A 15,650-nucleotide genomic window follows, 5' to 3' on the forward strand; every position below is an offset into this window, starting at 1 on the left:
ATGACTGTGGTTGTTTTCAGCCACTATGTTTTGTGGAAGGGTTTGCTATGCAGCAATAAATAACTGATATGCAGGATTACAGAAGACTCTGGCTTCGCCTTAAAAATTCTACAAGAAAGATTAATACATAATTCTATGTATTAAACCCATTATACAAAACACAATACTATATTTTAGAGATAACTAGAAAACTGCAGGTGCAAATTTACCAGAATCTGAATAAAACTGTTTCAAAATAAAGGTGGCAAGTAGTTATTGTCTAATAGATTGCTTAATATTGATTGGGCAATTAATACATGAATACTTTTGGAATCGATTTCTAAAAAAATCTACATCTCTTACAGAAAATGTAATTTTACATCCCTTCTTTCCAGAAGGCAGCATTAACTGCATTTAGAGCTAAGTAAAGCTGTTTTTAAGTCTTTATTATCCATATTAGTTATCCACATTCCTATAAATTCATCAATTCTTCCAATCTAGTCCAGGTCCCAGGACATAGATTTCCCTACTGTGGGTCTTAACTCACTATTTCCGCAAAGGAAACATGACAGAAGCTACTGCAAGTATGATATATGAAACTATTAAATAGTAAACAGCTCACATTTCTCCTAACTTGGAATTTGGCTACAGTTTACCAAAATGAAAAAACAGAAACCATACATAAAACAGCTTTTTCCTTCTAAGCAAAGCCCACTTGTAATAAACTGCATGAGATATTCAAATTTGTTTGATCATAATAGAGCTGTTTAAAAATACATGGCTGGAATTCACATTTGCAGTTTGCAGACGGAACAATAAAGATACTCTGAATTAATAATTAATATGTTATTCAAATCCAGTAGGAAAGGAAGTGGTGTGTTATGCTCACTATCTCACCCTTTTTATCCTTCAAGCCCTAGGCCTTCCCATGGCCTGCTTTGTTCAGTGGTGACTTGAGAAGTTAGGTAGAGTTTGCTGGTGAAATGTATGAACTAACCACTCTGTGAAAGTCATGGGATGACCGCCATATTCATCAGTGCAGGAGACTGGGTTTATTAAAAAGATCCTTGGTTTACTGTGAAACAAAATGGCGGACAACAGGCCACACACACCGTTGAGGTGAGGGAAAGACATTTGAGCATGGTGGCAAATGCCCCACACTGTAGGCGGTGAGTCCAGGTGTCCCCCCAGGCACCTGGGAAGTCCCAGACAGAGGACAGCTGGGCATGCACAGGATCCCACCTGAATGCCACAGCGTGGGGCCTCCAGGTCTCACTGCCTCGGACAAGCCACCAGCCTCAGGTAGCAGGGGCATTTTGTACCAAAAGGTAAAAGTCCACTAACCAACCCGAACCAGGTCACATTTTTTTTTTAATGTAACCTGCCAATTCACTTTCACCACAGAATAAAATTTAAGAAAGAAATCCATAGGGGTTATAAGACCAAATTACAAATTTCACTGAGGGTGGCAGCCATCCAGGCTTGCTGCATCAAAGCCCTAATGATGGGCCAGGCCTGCGTCATTAGGCTTAGTGGGGACACCAACAGCTGACCCAAACAATGACCTCCCTATACTGCTTCCCAGCCATGTAGCCTTGAACTCGGCTGCAGGACAGAGAGTACAAGACCTGCCCATATCTTTGTGAAGAGCCACAGCACTGATGCAGTGGTTCTCTAAGTGTATCCTGGGGTGAACAGCATCAGCACCGTCTGGAAACTAGTGAGAAATGCACATCCTCAGGGACCACACTAGACCTGCTGTACCAGAAGCAGATGGGAAGTCGTCAAGAGGGGAAGCTACCTGCATTTTAACAAGTCCTGTTGGTGATTCTGAGTCACACTGAAGTCTGAGCACCACCAACCAACTGTTCGTAAAGCACTTTGCACAGCACCTGGTGTATATTCTTAGTTCAATAAGTGATAATGAACCATTGCTACAAATAGCTGTACCCATCCCTTCTCTGCGATGCAGATAACACTGTCCTACCTCCAGCAAGTTTGATGTCTGTGATGGAGACACTGGAGATGCTGATAATGATGAAGAGAATGATTAAATGGCAATTGTCTACACAGAGTGACTGGAAGGGGGACAGAGACCAGAAGATGCCCAAATTCATGGCTGAGAATTTATATGGCTATCTCAGAAAAGTGTTGCCTCTGGGCGCCTGGGTGGCGCAGTCGGTTAAGCGCCCGACTTCAGCCAGGTCACGATCTCGCGGTCCGTGAGTTCGAGCCCCGCATCGGGCTCTGGGCTGATGGCTCAGAGCCTGGAGCCTGTTTCCGATTCTGTGTCTCCCTCTCTCTCTGCCCCTCCCCCGTTCATGCTCTGTCTCTCTCTGTCCCAAAAAAATAAATAAACGTTAAAAAAAAAAAAAAAAAAAAATTTAAAAAAAATAAAAAAAGAAAAGTGTTGCCTCTGAGGCCATCTGGGACACAAAGGCCTGAGAGGACCTTTTTACACAGAACTTTTCCTTCTTTTAGTACTCATGGACATGATTCTTCATCACTCATCCAGACACCTTCAGCCACTTAAAAAAGATAGGTTTTAGGGATCCCTGGTCAAAGGCCAGCTGCTGAGCCCCCACGTGGCCTTAGGAATCCAACAAAGAGAAAGCCTGCTTCCTGAAAAGGCCCCACCTCTCCCAAATCTGGCTGAGCTTGCATTGGGCCAGAGAGGACAGACACACAGTTGCTTCACACAAGACTCTCAGGCACAAGCCTGGGAAGATCAGATGGGTCTGACACTCTGGGCTCTCTGACTCTTTGTGGAAGGCTTGTTCTGCTGCTCCAATGGAAGCTTTCAGGCTCTGGTCTCTTGTCAGCTCAAAACTTGCCAATAGTGACTCTCCCTCCAACGCTGCCCTAGGCTCTCATCCACACGAGGTCATTTGTCTATTTGTAATTTGATCCACTCCCTGCCCTTCCCCTGCAAACTATCTTTTCCGTGTTCACTTGCCGACTGGCTCCAGAGAAGACTGGAGGATGGGAGAGAGGAAGAAGCCAGAGTGCTTCTTCCCTTTCCTCTCTCTGCTCTGGATGGTATCTCCAGCAGCAGCTTTGTCTTCTCCATGGTTCTAGCTCCCACCAGACAGGCCTTCCCCCTATGGTCGCTGCTTCTGGGAGCCTCCATATAGATTTGGCTCTTGGCCTCTGATAACAATAACTCCCCTCTCTTTGTTCTACCAGCCTCAGGGGTGGTAGTGATTTCCTGCTACTGCTAATCTCCTTGTGACCTCATCATCCCCTACTTGGCTTTCCGGTCTTCCAAAGACTTTTATAACTAAGTCGTGGCATTAAAAGGCTTCTGTTTGACTGAGTGGGTCATGACTAATGCAGCCTCCTGTCACAGCTTCAGGCTTGATCACACCTTACCTGATTTCTGCCCAACTGACTCCACTCCCTACCCAAGACTTTCTTTGGGACCACCTTTTTCCATGGGAAGTCCCCATTCATTCGCATATAGATCTTTAGTTCTTACCTGTGTGTAATCAACCAGTTTTGATATCAGTCCACCCAACTGCCTGGGCACTAGCCCCAGTCCCAATCACCCAGACTTCACACCCATCTAACCCCAGCTCTCGCAGGGGCAACCAGTCTGTACTGACATTTGCCACCTGTTCTTCCTTACACTCAGTAACAAAGTTAACACACACACTGAGGTTCTCAATAAATATACATTTTAATTTTTTTCCAGGAGCAATCATATACCATTAAGGGAGTAGGTTAATCAGGTGAAAGGAAACTTGTGACTTGAAATAACTAAGTGGCCCCAAACTCGCCTGATATTTTCACAACTTTCCACTTCCTTTTGGCTGGAAAGATACAACAGATGTACAAACTAGAGTCAGAACACAGTGTTCCAGAAAATGAGTATGCTTTTGGCAACTACCCATAAACACGCAGTAAGTACAGTATTAACACCTATCTTGACGTTTCTCGTTTTGTAGAGAGATCTGCCCCCATTTCGGGTCTTGTGCTCCAAATGGAATCACTGAATTATTCTTAATGGCAAACCTTAGAAAGCACAACTCTCATAATTAATTTTTCAGAAAGATAAAAAGTTAAAAAAACAAAACAGAGACCACTGCACACAATGAAGATCACAGTGGCGTTGACCTGGGACTGCAGCCAGGACTGGTGAACATGACAGCTTTCTCAGGCAGACAGGCACGTACGTATACGTGTTGCATACTGCACTCCAGCCTTTGAGAATATTCAGTTAGTGTCCATGAGACCTTCTGGAAAGGGAAAGAGCATGGGTTTCCTTAAATGTTAAGGAAAACACTTGAAGTGATGACTATGTGTGCTTCTGAGCCCTTCTACAGTTACTCAGCTCTTCCCACTTGGCCCTTAGGCCAATGCAGGCAGCTGTCTGAAGGAAAAAAAAACCCATTAATAAAACAGAAGACACAGGCACAGAATTACAGGTTATTTTCTAAAACGAGCCACTGCACAAATGTACAAGGTCTCCAAGAGTCTGTGCAGCAAAGATGACACACAGAAGAGCCATGTCTGCAAAACAGCCCCAGCGCCTCCCACCTGGTGAGTCTGGGAGACCAAGGCTGAGACCCCACCAGCTCACACACATCTGTCATCTTGCTTTGAATTTAGATGCCAAGGGCTTAGTACTTCAACATCACTTAACACTATGAACAATGATGTCAAGTCCCGAGAAAATCTATCTATAGTTACATTGACGTGAAATCCATTACATTGTTATTATTTTTCTAAAACCACTGACTCAATTTTAAATGTCTACAGAATTGGAAATAATTTAAATCATCATAACTTAATTTTAAAAATAAGAACTTGGACTTTGGTTATTTCTTCCCACTCAAGTTTCTGGATGATTTCATCCCTGAAAACTTACAAAAGGGGAAAAAATTCAGCTAGAAAATTGTAGCACATGGGTCTCATCTGGGCTGTCTTTGCTCTGCCACTACCTAGTCATATGACCATGAATGTCTGTCATAATCTCTCTCCTCACTCTCTTCCTTGTAAACAATGTGGTTGGATCCATACAGGCCTAAAATCCTCCTGTTAAAATAACTGTACAATTGGCTCCAGAATAAGAACCTAAGAAATCAGATTTTAATTCAAGGCAAATTTGAAGCATGATGAAATAAAAACACTGGCATTGCAGGTTGGGGCAGAGATTGTGAAAATACAGGAAACAACAATGTGAAGACAAAGGAATACGTGTGATTTAGAAGAGCTTCCAAAAGTTAGGAAGGTTTCCTATGATGTAATGCATATGTCTTGTTTTGTTGTTGTTTTTTTTTTTTAATTTGGAGTCAAAAGCTTTCTCCTTCAATACCGAATATTTTGCAATATTTCTAAATGATCTAGCCCGACAGCATTTGAGGAAGAAAAAAAATCAAACATTACTGTACGTCAGCTTTCATCCTGTCACAAAGCCATTAGGACTAATGAAAAACGATGGCATTGTTAAGTTTTATTTATAGTTTCTTCTTAATAAAATGAAAAATGAACAGAGAAACACTCTGAATATAAATTTTTAAAGACTTTAAAGATCTAAGACCAGTAGCAAAAAATATATATGTAGACATAAGCCTATAAGTAGTCTTTAAAAAAAAATGTGTAGAAAGATTGTTTATGGCTCCTGCTGAGTTTTGCCTTTCTCCAAGGCATCATAAATAATTAGATGTCCTACAGTCCAGGTCACTGTCATCAGGAATTTGGGGCCCTAACTGTGTCAAAAAGATTCTGTCTCCAACTTAAATTTTACACATTCTGCCCTAGACACCACTGAGTAGGATAACCCAGTGAAGCAAGATACTGTGCATCATATTTTTTAAGTCACCTCCCCTCATACCAACTAACTACATATTACCCTAAATTAGGTCTAGGAATGGAAAAGAGAAAAATAACATTTGTTTAGCCCTTACTGCCCAAGGCTTCACAAGCTTTATTCCATGTAATCAGACAAGTTCACCCAGAACATTTTACTTTTTTCTTCAAAAATTTTTTAAAGTTTATTTATTTAATTTTGAGAGACAGCATGAGCAGGGGAGGGGTGGTGGTGGGGGGGAGGGGACAGAGGATCCAAAGCAGACTCTGCTTTGACAGCAGTGAGTCAGATGCACAGCTCAAACCCACTAACCATGAGATCATGGTCTGAACTGAAGTCAGACGCTTAACCCACTAAGCCACCCAGGTGCCCCAAACATTTTACATTTTTTAATCCCCCGTCATAATATAACAATAACAGTGTTACTGTTATTTAAATAGCACTTTGAGCAGGGGTCAAACTCTTCTAGAAAAAGGCAGAAGAGTAAATATTTTAGGGTTTGTGAACCGAGGGGCACAATTGAGGATACTCTGCAGGTACTTACATAATAAGAGAACACACACATTTCCTCAAATTTGTTATTGACAAAATTCAAAAGATAGTAACAGCAATTGAAAATAACATAGATCAAACGAAGAAAAACAGGATTCTTTTGAGAAGGATAACATTTCACTTAATTGAGGTTTAGAATTAGTGTTCCCTCTCATCAGATCGATCACAAATATGTATCTGTTAAAACCACTCTTAGCTTGTGGGCAGTGCAAAAACAGGCAGGAAGCCAGATTTGCCCCAAACTGGCCAATCCTTGTTTTCCACCTTACAAAGGTTTTCACTGATCATGCATTCAACTAATATTCAGTATATTCCCTCAGTTATTCTTCAAAAGAATTCTGATGAGTATGTACCACTAGGCAATGAGGGTATCTAAATGGGCAAGTCAGGGTCCCCACACCAGGATCTAAGCATGCTACCCCCAAGGGGCTCACTGTGTACTGGAAGAGAGTATACTAAATGCCACAACAGGGATGTATTTGGGTCAGGCGAGGGCCGGCTAGCACAAGGAGGGAGTGGCCGCCTCTGCCTAACATAGCCAGGGCTGCTCCAGGGGTTAAGAGCCCAAAGTCTAAAATGAGACTGCCTGCCTTCAGGTCCCAGCCTCCCATTTGCTAGCTGTGTGACTTGCATAGGACATTTAACCTCTCTCTGCCTCTGTTTCCCAACTGTAAAATGAAGATGATCATAATGGTGCCTACCCTACAGGTACCACAAGAGGGTTGTTGTGAGGACCCCATGAGTGCATGTAGACCATTTAGAGCAATGACTGGCACACAGGAAGCACATGCAAATGTTAGCTGCTCTCATTATGACAGAGAGGACTATAATGGAGCTGAATCTTAAATGATGAGTAGGAATTTCCCAGGAAGACAAGGTAGAGAGAGCCTTCCAAGCAGAAGGCAGTGTGTGCAAATGAATACAAATATGAGAAGCAATCCCGAGTGGTTGCTGTAGCTCAGAAGTGCAGGGGGTTGAGGCAGGAGATGAATATGGCAAGAACAGATCACAGAGGGCTCATGTGTGCCATTCATAGGAATTGGTCCTTGATCCCACACCAAGGGGATGTGCAAGGTTTAAGCAGCTCAGAGCATCAGCATTGTAGGATCTAACAGCAGGGTGGAGGATGGCCAGGAAGAGGCAAGGATGGGGACAGAGAGGGGCGCCTGGGTGGCTCAGTCGGTTGAGCAACCGACTTTGGCTCAGGTCATGATCTCAAGGTCCGTGGGTTCAAGCCCTACTTCGAGCTCTGTGCTGACAGCTCCAAGCCTGGCCCTGCTTGAGATTCTGTGTCTCCTTCTCTCTCTGCACTCCTCCCCCCAACTTGCATGCTCTCTCTCTCTCTCAAAAATAAATGAACATTTAAAAAAATTTTCTAATTTAAAAAAAAGGGGGGGGGCAGAATGGGACAAAGCAAGTAAACATGAGGCTGAAGCAACAGCAACAAGGAGAGATGATCATGGCCCCAAAAAGAAAACTGGTGGTGAAGGCATGGAGGGAACACTTGGGAGCCAAGCAGTACTTTCAGTCTTAGTGACATTCAGCTGTGGGTCCCAAGGGAGAGGAATGAGGAGGAGTCCAGAATGACACCCAGATCTCTGGTCTTGGTATACGGTGAATGGGTGGGAGTTCAGGCAGAGGAATAGTAATGGCAGGGAGGGTGTCCAGACAGAATGGTGAACCAGATCAGCCCTGGGGGAGGTCGGGCCATCTCCCTGCAAGACAGCTAGGCATCAAGTACCAGGGAAGGGCAGAAGTGGAACGGAAGGAAGAGCAAGAGTGACGGTCAGGAAAATGTGGAGACTGGGCCAAGGGCAGCAGGGGGTGAGGGGTGTGGCATCAGAGAGGGAGGGGCACCGGAGCTCCTGGGAACCCAGCACCAGCCAGCACCACAGGGTGGGCCCAGCTGTTTGGGGGACCTTGCTGGGGCTGAATAGCGCAATGAGGAATGAGCTCACTTTGGGATGTGCTGACTTTAAGGAGCTCAGGAGGGAGCTGTAACCTGGAGTCTGGAGTTCAGAAAAGTAGGTCTGGACATACAGATTCAAGGGTCATCAGAATATATGTGAAGGGTGACACCCCACCTGGAGAGACTAAAGAGAACTCAAAAGAGAGAAATAGGATATTGAGAGAGAACTATCTAAATTTTTTTAAGTTTATTTATATATTTTGACAGAGAGAAGGTATAAGCAGGGGAGAGGCAGGGAGAGAGAGGAGAGAGAGAGAATCCCAAGCAGGCTCTGCACTGACAGCACAGAGCCCGATGCAGGGCTCAGACTCACAAGATCTCACAAGATCATGACCTGAACCGAGACCAAGAGTCAGACGCATAACAGACTGAGCCACCCAGGTGCCCTGAGAAAGAACTATCTAAAGGGAAAGGAAAATCAAAGGGAAGTGGTGTCCCAGGAACCAAAAAGGAAGGTCAAGAATAAAGTAGTCAAGTATGGATGTCAGATCTGGCAAAAAAAAAAAAAAAAAATTCGAGGAAGATGGAGGCCAGCACATCTCCGACCTGACAATCAGATTCACAGTGAGAAGGGTCAGAGCAGCTTGCAGGAAAGCTTGAACTTCAACAGGTGAATAGTGACTGGGAAGTTATAAGGTGGTAGCAAAATTTAGGCTCTTAGAATCCCACTTGTGACTGACTATATCCCAAGGAAATGAGAACACTATCTCAAAGAGATACCTGCCCCTCCAGGTTCACTGAAGCATTACTTATAGTAGCCAAGGCACAGAAAGTGACCATCGACAGATGAACGATAGAGAAGGCATGGTACATAAATACAATGGAATATATCATTCAGCCATTAAAAAAGAAGGAAATCCTGCCATTTGTGACAACACGGATGGACCTTGAGGGCCCTCTGCTAAAATGAGATAAGCCAGACAGAGAAAGACAAATACCTTACATTCTCACATGTGGAATCTAAAAGAGGTGAACTCACAGGGACAGAGAGTAGAATGGTGTTTCCTAGGCTAGAGGGTACGTGCAACAGGGAGACATTGCTCAAAGAGGACAAATTCCCAGCCACACAGTGAATAAATTCCGGGGATCTAATGTGCAGCATACTGTATTATGGGGGCACCTGGGTGGCTCAGTTGGTTAAGCATCCACCTTTTGCTCAGGTCATGATCTCACAGTTCGTGAGTTCAAGCCCCATTGGGCTCTCTGTTGTCAGCGCAGTGCCCGCCTCAGATCCTCTGTCTCCCTCACTCTCAGCCCCTCTACCATGCACATTCTCTCTCTCTCTCTCTCTCTCTCTCTCTCTCTCTCTCTCTCTCTCAAAACTAAATAAACATTAAAAACAATGCTGTATTATATACTTGAAAGTTGTTATGAAAGTAGATCTTAAATGTTATGACCACACATGTAAAAAGTATCTCAGGGGATGGAGGTGTTAGCCAACCTTATCGTGGTAATCATTTTGCAGTAGATATGTGTGTCAAATTACCACATTGTACGCCTTAAACTCACATGTGTTACATGTCGATAAAATTTCAATAAAGTTGGGGGGAAAAACCTGTAAGCTGTTGAGGGGAGGCAGGAAGAGGTAGTTGTAAAAGAACAGTCCCATGAGGTGCCCACTGTCGTGCCATTTCTCACAGATAAAGAAAATAAGACCCAGATATTTGTCCTAGTTCCCTCAACTAAAAAGTGGGAAAGCTGGAATTCAATTCCACGCCTCCTGGTTCGAAGACCAATACTCTACTTTGGAAACATTGCATTTTTGGTTAGGATGTAGGAAAAAAAACTACAGCTAGGTACAATGGGAATATTAATAAACATGTACCTTTGGTAATGCTTTTAGCTTTTCCAGGGCAATAAAAATACTGGAATGGGCACACAGCATAGGGCATAATCTCAACAACATCCATACAACCCTTCCATAGAGACATTTACATTGTACAGAAAATGAAACAGGCTCACAGGCTAAGTAACTTGCCCAAAGAGGAACAAGGATGGGCAAAGGAGCAGTGATTCTGGAAGAGGTCAGTCTGGAGGCACTCTTGGTACTGATTTAAAACTTAAGTACCTCACACCTATTAGGATGGCTACTATCCAAAAAAACCAGAAAACAAACAAAAACAAACAAACGAAAACCAGGAAACAATACATGTTGGCGAGGATATGGAGAAACTGGAATTTTTGTGCATTGCTTCTGGGAATGTAAAATGATGCAGCTGCTGTGGAAAATGGCATGGCTGTTCCTCAAAAAACTGCTTAAAAATTATCATACGCAGAGTGCCTGGCTGGCTCAGTCAGTAGAGCATGTGACTCTCAATCTCAGGGTTGTGGGTTCAAGCCCCACGTTGGGTGTGGAGTCTATTTAAAAATAATGATAATAATAATAATAATAATAATAATAATAATAGTTTTTAAATGATCCAGTAATTCCACTTTTAGATATATACCCAAAAGAATTGAAAGCACAGTCTCAAAGAAATATTTGTATGCTCACATTCACAGTAGCATTAGTTGGGGTTTTTTTAAGTTTACTTTTATTTATTTTGAGAGAGAGATAGAGAGAGCAAGCGGGGGAGGGGCAGAGAGAGAGGGAGACAGAATCCCAAGCAGGCTCGGCACTGTCAGTGCAGAGCCCAATGGAGGGCTCGAACCCACGTGGGAACCGTGAGATCATGACCTGAGCCCAAGTCAAGAGTCAGACACTTAACCGACTGAGCTACCCAGCCACCCCATAGTAGCATTATTTGTAATAGCCAAAAGTTGGAAGCAACCCAACTGTCTATCAACAATGAGTAGATAAACAAAATGTGGTATATACATTGGAATGAAGTATTAATCTTTAAAAAAAAGGAACTTCTTGGGCACCTCACCACCTCACCTCAGGGAGTATCTATTATGTGATACACAGAATGTATCTTTAGGTATAAACTAAGACACCCCCCCCAACCCCGACACCTATACCGACAATTGAGTTTAAAACATTTTATGTTCCCACATCTTTCTGTAATCGTCTTTTCTTTCTTGAACAAATTTGCTAATGGCAAAAGCTGAATACACGCTAAAAATGTCAATGATTATACTACCAGGAGCTGTCAATCTGGGAGAAGGCAATCCAATTGCTAATTTAGAAATAGGCAAAATTCATTGAAGGCCTTGAGGTAGCTTTCCTGCAGTGGCTCCCACTGTGGCAAAGACTGCTAGTGCCCATACAGTACCCATCCTTCTCTTTTTTTCCTTTGAAACAAAACACCTGTATTCTTGAGGGGGGCAAAATGCCCAGAGAAAATTACCTTTTCCACATCCCTGGAAGACAGAGATGGCCAGTAAGGTATCAATGGAAGTCCTTAGGCTGGGTTTCTAGAAAAGAATTGTAAAGAGAGCTTATTCAACTGGCAGTTACCCTTTTGGTCTTCTACCCTTCATTCTTTTTTCCTTCAGTCTGACAGACTTCATGGCTGGAGCTGCAGCAGCCTTCTTGAGCCAATGAAGAAATGAGACCAAGAGAATCTCAGTTACCCTGACATCCTTAAGTCACCAAGGCAGTGAGAGCAACTCTACCTCCAGTCTTCTTATTAAGAAAATAAGCCCTTTAGAGTTTAAAATCATGCAGTGGTGGCAGAGGGGTCTGTACTCTCAGCCAAATGCTTCTTAAACAGGTAAACTTAGGACACTGAAAAGATCCTATCTCTGAAGTAATGAATGATGTTAGAAATGAATCTCTGTGTTAGAAATGAATGGTGCTATTGGGCTCTCTGCTGTCAACACCACTGAGCGGGCTTCAGTTCCTCTGTCTCCCTCTCTCTCTGCCCCTCCCCAGTGCACATGTGCTCTTGCTCTCTCAAAAATGAATGATTCGGATAAGGATGATGATGATGATGATGACAATGACATTAACCCTTATGAAGTGCATCCTAGGTGGCAAGCACTGAGGCACAGAAAGGTTAGGTAATTTACCTAAGGTCTCACGGCTATAAATGCTGAGGCTGGGCTTTAAATCCAGGCAGTCTGGAGGCACCTGGGTGGCTCAGTCAGTTAAGCATCTGACTTCAGCTCAAGTCATGATCTCATGGTTCATGAGTTTGAGCCCCGCATCTGGTTCTATGCTGACAGCTCAGAGCCTAGAGCCTGGAACCTGCTTCGGATTCTGTGTCTCCCTCTCTCTGCCCCTGCCCCACTCACACCCTGTCTCTCTTTGTCTCTAAAAAATAAATTTAAAAAAGAACATTAAAAAAATCATTGTTAAACCCAGGCAGTCTGGTTCCAGAGTACATGTGTTTAACTTCAAGACAATATCAAACATAACAAACTAATATACACACACAAACCAATCTCCACAGACACACTAATCTTAAAGCTTTGTCAATTCATTAATGAAAATTCTTATGATATGTCATCCCTAAATCGCTCTTCTATTTGAGAAATTATTTTCTGTAGGACCTGAGATTCTTATAGCTCTGGCAAAACATCTGACTGGCTTCACAGCTGTTTTACGTGTTACCATAAATACTGTTTAGACCATTACCATAGTCTCTGATAGAAAGCCTTCCTGTCCACCATCCACCATTACAAGATGAATCTCCCAAAAATGGAGATTTGATCACATCACACCCTTCACCGAAGTCTTCAGTGACCTCTGTTTCCTGAATAAAGTCCAAACGCCTTAGTCCGTATGTGCTCTTGGCAACTTTCCCACCTTCCCACCTCTCCCCTTCACACTCCAAACCCTCCCAATTGAGCCACTGGTTGTGCCCTGTATTCACCTAGGTTTTCCCATCCTGAACCTTGTTATATACTGTCTAGCCTTCCTGGATGCACATCCTCTCTCACTCCTCCCCAAGCCCCATGTGTCCCCATCATACCAAATCCTCAAGCCCCAAATCAAAGCCTCACGTGCCATATTAATGGCTCCTACCTGACAAGCACCAAGCTGTCATGGGTCTGGTCTAGGAGGAAAAGCACTGGGTTTTCTCTAGGTTTTTCACAGGTCTCCACTAAAGAGAGTAAATATAGCCCAGCCCTGCAACAGCCCCACTCTTAGACCAGAGCCAAGGACTGGGATCCCTCCCCTCCAACACACACCCTCCTCAGCCCCCTTCCTGGTGTGCTCTAACTTCCCTCCTTATCTTATGTGATCAAAATCAACACCATGAACAGTCTTCAGGCTAAGAATAGTTCCCAAAGGGATACTTACACCCCTAAGGATATGTAGAAAGGGGTAGGAGAAGGCTGCAGAACCGCTCTGACCAGCTTGAGGGGTCCAGCCAACACGAGGCTGCTGCCCTTCTAATCCACTGACCAAAATCATCCTAGTCAGGGAAACTCAGAAGGGAACTTGCTCAAGGTTGTTACATCACAAGAAGGGGCTTACTTCTCCTAAGAGACTCAAGTAACTGGAGGACTGATTTCTATCGGCCAGGCCACGTAGTATCTCACATGGGAAAACAAAGTTTAGTCAAATACAAGGAATCATCTTCTGGCTTGCAAGTCTCACTGGTTGATACAAAGTTACCAGATTCATTCACTTAAAAACATATTCTAAACAAAGTCCTGCACAATATCCAAACCTTGAGCTACATAGTATGGCTAATTTTAGTTTTCCTCCAGGTAAGCTACACCTATCAGTGTTCTCTGAGCAACTGCCCATTCCCGGGGAGACACTGGCTCTTCTTCGCTCACCTGACACCTAGCTCTCAGAGGCCTTGCGTGCAGCGTGTGGTGATCTGGCTGCTCCATCCTCCCAACAAGCAGCCATCCGCTCTTCCAGCCTCCAGGAAGACTAACACTCTACCCTGCACATGCCAGATGTTCTAAAAGGTTTGAAGGAATGAAAGAATAAGAGTCCCCCAAATCAGCCACACTTACTGGTTAATTAGGCAAATCACTTGGCCATCCCCACACTCTTCTCCGGCTCCCTTCCTCTGCCACTGCCTCCCCCACCCCTGCCTGGAAAAACAAGGCAATCAATGAAAGTGCTGCCAAAGAGGAGACAAGAAGAGTAACAGGGCATCTGAGTCACTCTTGGACCCCTGTTACATAGGGGGTTAGATGAGCTTTTCCAAAGCACCACTAATACTCTCTTTAAAAATCTATTTAAAAATAGATTTCTAAAGTCTCCCCACCCTGCAATCACACACGGCCCTTACAGAGGAAGCCACAACATGGAAGAGAGTGGTTCATACCCTTTCCTTTGTCAGTGAACCCACCAACCCTCCCCAATTTAACATTTAACTCATTTAAATTAAGGAAAATTCTATTTCCAGCTCAAAGAGGATTTCACAAAACAGCAGAGGGTCATTGTCCCTGTGGTGTGTGAACCCAAGCCCGGATCCACCCATATCTATGTTGTGGGGAACAGAATTTCCTCAACATCCTCAAAGGAAACATTACTTCCTAAAAGGAAAACCGCAGTGGAGACTGATGGTCATCTCCGGGAGCAGTCAGGCCACTGTCGTGCAGGCAATCAAGAATGTGAAAAATGCCAGTGCTAAAATCAGACACTGGAATACACTGAATCAGGTTTAAAGGAGTGCCTTTTCCCAGCCTGAAGTCCACAAAACATCCAGAAGAATCTCTTTTTTGTCTCTGAGCACGAAGGAAGAAGAGGAATCATTTTGATGGGGAAAGAGTAAATAATGGTAATAAATGTTTGTTGCTCCTGTGCCACAGATGCCTCTAAAGGTCAGGGTCCCCCCAGGATGTGACTCCAGGCACCGGCCTTGTGCTGTGGGCCCTCACTTCCCTTATCAGAGCAAAATCAACACAACAGACCGTCCTCAAGCTAAAAATACTTCACAAAGGGGAAACTGTAACCGTAAGGCTGTATAGAAAGGGGCAGGAGGGGGGCCCAAGGGAAGCTCTGACTGGTCCAGCCAACATGAGGCTACAGCCTTTCTGACCTACCGACCAAAGTCACCCAAGTCAGAGAAATCCAGAAGGCAGCTCAAGAAAAAAAGCAGCATGAGGTGAAATAGGATTTGAGCACACCAACAGTGTGGATGGAAATACTGGTACAAAACCCAGGAAATTCCCACTTGGTTGACAAATAAATCAAGCAGTTCTGTGTCCAAAGGCACAGTACAATTAAGCATTAACCAATTACAACATTTAACTCCCCATTAATAGCCCTGGGAACTGAGGGGCTCAGTAACACCTCAGTCGCCAACCTGTTTACCAATTATTTCATTTAAAGCTGTGCGATTTAAGATAAGGACATTCGAGTGGGATAGGTCAGCCTCAGGAAGAATGATAATGCCTCTACCAGCACTGCCTAGAAGTAACACAGTATCAGAGATGGAGACCGTTTTTATTTAAAGAGTCATTGGGGTGAAGGAAGCCCTT

At 43.8% G+C, this 15,650-nt stretch overlaps 1 protein-coding gene across 9 annotated transcripts in view; it reads right to left on the reverse strand.

The window, feature by feature from the left end:
• CSGALNACT1 (chondroitin sulfate N-acetylgalactosaminyltransferase 1) overlaps positions 1-15,650 on the reverse strand; it is a 346,168-nt gene that overhangs the window by 278,355 nt on the left and 52,163 nt on the right. For 3 of the 9 annotated variants that reach the window (XM_086703534.1, XM_086703533.1, XM_086703545.1), the window contains exons 1-2: positions 13,504-14,214; positions 11,603-11,669 (exon numbers count right to left, since the gene is read on the reverse strand). The exons of 3 other annotated variants lie outside the window; for them this stretch is intronic. The gene's annotated coding sequence lies outside the window, so the exon portion shown is untranslated. Of the gene's footprint in view, positions 1-11,602; positions 11,670-12,266; positions 12,593-13,224; positions 13,341-13,503; positions 14,215-15,650 lie in introns of those variants that run through there. 3 more of the 9 variants (XM_086703538.1, XM_086703535.1, XM_086703536.1) reach the window with 2 other exon arrangements.

This window comes from Puma concolor, chromosome B1, assembly GCF_028749965.1.
Source record: "Puma concolor isolate L17-30 chromosome B1, mPumCon1.1.hap2, whole genome shotgun sequence".
Taxonomy (NCBI): Eukaryota; Metazoa; Chordata; class Mammalia; order Carnivora; family Felidae; genus Puma; species Puma concolor.